The sequence below is a fragment of the Podarcis melisellensis genome (genome assembly GCF_964234715.1).
Source record: "Podarcis melisellensis genome assembly, chromosome: 2".
NCBI classification, from domain to species: domain Eukaryota; kingdom Metazoa; phylum Chordata; class Lepidosauria; order Squamata; family Lacertidae; genus Podarcis; species Podarcis melisellensis.
In genome coordinates, this window is record NC_138529.1 from 118,848,748 (window position 1) to 118,851,787 (window position 3,040).

A 3,040-nucleotide genomic window follows, 5' to 3' on the forward strand; every position below is an offset into this window, starting at 1 on the left:
GGCAAACATAGCTCTTTCTCTCACACAGGCTTCATTGCCAGCATTCTGGCATTTCAGCCCCCAAGGCTGTGCTCCTGAAAAGCCATTTACATTGAATCAAATAATTGTAGAGTTGGAAGGGACACCAAGATTCATCTAGCCCAACCCCCTGCAATGCAGGAATCTCAACTTAAAGCATCCATGACAGATGGCCATCCAACCTCTGCTTAAAAAAAACCCCAATGAAGGGAAGTCCTGGAGTTTGAGAACAGAGAACGAGCCACCACTCTTCCAAGTTGGCAGATTTGCAATGCAATAACCTCACATGATATCTAAGGTTATACACTCACCTCTTACCTCCTTGAGAATAACAACCAGTTCATTTATCAACTAGTTAAAACTCAGAGATGACTTTTCTTGCTTTTAATATAACCCCACAGAAAATCGCTGTTAAACCTTTTCACCAACACACAGGTATTCCCATTTCAGTGTGAGTTAAACCAATTATACCTAACGTGAAAACCCCTTTGCTTGGTGGTAAGGGCTCCTTCCTTCAAAGCAGCAAGGGGAGAGTTGCACCCTCTGGCAGGGAGTGCAAATGCACCTCTTCTGGGACGCTGGGTGTTTGCACCCCGTGGCGGCTGTGGAAGGAGAGGGCTTTTGCCCACGGCAACCAGACATCTCTGCTTGCTGGCAAAAGGCTGGTTGCCTGCCGCAAATTGCGCCCAGAGAGATTTGAATGCTGCTCCTCTGGTGGCTGCTTGCATCTTCCATGCAGCTACTGCGAGATGGCCCTGCAGTCCATTTGGGGAACGAAGCTTATTGTGCAGGTTCATGATTTGCAGCTGAGCCCCTGCGCTGCAAGGGTCACAGCTGCCATGCCACCCAAAGGGCACGTCACAGCACTTCCACAAGCTTCCTGACTCCCCCACCCCCGAAATGGAGTCTTTAATTTCCCGGCAAAGGTAGAGCACGAAACTCTGAATCTCAGGGTTGTGGGTTCGAGTCCCAAGTTGGGCGAAAGATTTCTGCATTGGAGGGGGTTGGACTTGATGACCCTCGGGTCCCTTCCAACTTGATGAGTCTAGGATTTGCAGCCTCCTGATGTTTCCAGTTGAGGAATTGAATGGTGTACTGGTCCAAAGCTGTGGTGCGTGGATGTAGATCCCTAGCAGCGAGTGGGAGGTGCAAGATGTCAGGGAATGGCTGAACAAAGAGAAGAAGAAGAAGAAGAAGAAGAAGAAGAAGAAGAAGAAGAAGAAGAAGAAGAAGAAGAAGAAGAAGAAGAGGAGGAGGAAGAGGAAGGAGGAGGAGGAGGTTTGGACTTGATATCCCACCTTTCACTCCCCTTAAGGAGTCTCAAAGCGGCTAACAATCTCCTTTCCCTTCCTCCCCCACAACAAACACTCTGTGAGGTGAGTGGGGCTGAGAGACGTCAGAGAAGTGTGACTGGCCCAAGGTCACCCAGCAGCTGCAGGTGGAGGAGCGGAGACGCAAACCCAGTTCACCGGATTACAAGTCTACCACTCTTAGCCACTACACAACGCTGGCTCCCAGGAGTGGTGGGAGCCCCCAGCCAGGGAACCCCCAAGGCAAACCCCAGAAGAGCCTGGGGATTGGTGATGGAACACCAAGGAGAGGTCAGAGGGAGAAGTGTGGGAAGTGTGTGTCAGATGCTGAAGGGGCAACAGGGTTTAGTGAGCAGGGAGAGCCAGTGACAGAGAGCAGTTCAGACTCTGAGGCTGAAGCAAAGGAGGGGGATCAAGAGACTGCAGAAAAATCCCAGGGATCTCCCTCTCCGGCTGAGAAAAGCTCCCTTTCCTGTTCAAGAACATGCAGAAGTGATTATTGTTTATATTGATTGGACATATCGGAAGCATTTTAATTTCTATAATTTATCTTTCCCATTGTCTCTTTGAAGCTCTTTTCTGTTTCTTCTTAGTTTTTTCTCTCCCCCCCCTTTCTTTACTTTTACTTTTCCTCTATGTTTTCATTTCATTTCATTTCATTTATTTCATTGAACTGCCCTGAGACCTCTGGGTTTAGGGCGGTATATTAATTCAACAAATAAATAATAGATGAAAACTTAGATTAAAGTTGGCTAAAAAAAGAGATTTGATATTAAGTTTTGTATTTCTCTTTATAAACTCTAATAAAATTGGTTAAAGAAAATAAAAATGTGCAGGATAATGAGGAGGGCAGAACAGAGACCAGAACCATAGAAACATAGACAGCTACCCGTCTCCTCTTCTGATTCTCCTCTACGACAGGAATTAATTTAATCACTAACCTTGACTCCAATAGCCAAATTTCTCAGCAGCTTATTCCCCACATCTTTTCCAAAGAGGGCTTTAACTTAGCCCCAATTAGCCGAAATGAAAAGGGGATCTGGACCTGCCAAGGCAGATACGGAGTCATGTGGCCAGCATGACTAAGCTCCTTTTGGCGAACCAGAGCAGCCCACGGAAACGCCGCTTACCTTCCCGCCGGAGTGGTACCTATTTATCTACTTGCACTTTGACGTGCTTTCAAACTCCTAGGTTGGCAGGAACTGGGACAGAGCAACGGGAGCTCACCCCGTTGTAGCCTTATGAGGCTTTGCCCTCGGGTGGGAAAAATATTGCGCCTGGGAAAGGGAAGTGGGAGTCAACAGACACTCAAGGAATAGTTTCGGAGAAAAAGGTTTTATTTCTACCATCCATGAACTGGTAGAAGGAGCAAGTGTGATAAGTCACAAAAAGCATGCACGAGTTCACAATCATGTGCACAAGCATATATACCCCTTTTTAGTTCCCTCCCCCTTTCTCCTCCCTCAGGAGTCCTCTGAGCATGAACAGAAAGCTGTCTTGGGACTATTGTGGACTCTTGGCACCCTTCCCAGAAAAGGGGAATGAGAACGGTTCAACATGTCCAAAGGTGTTGCAACTGAATGAGATAAGATTCGTTTCTCAGGCCTGAGTATTCTTGGCAATGACAAAGTCTATTCATTAGCCTTTAAAAGTAACATTTTGCCTTTTGCCACAGCATCTTGTGACAGAGCAGAGAAAAGCTGTTTTTGATT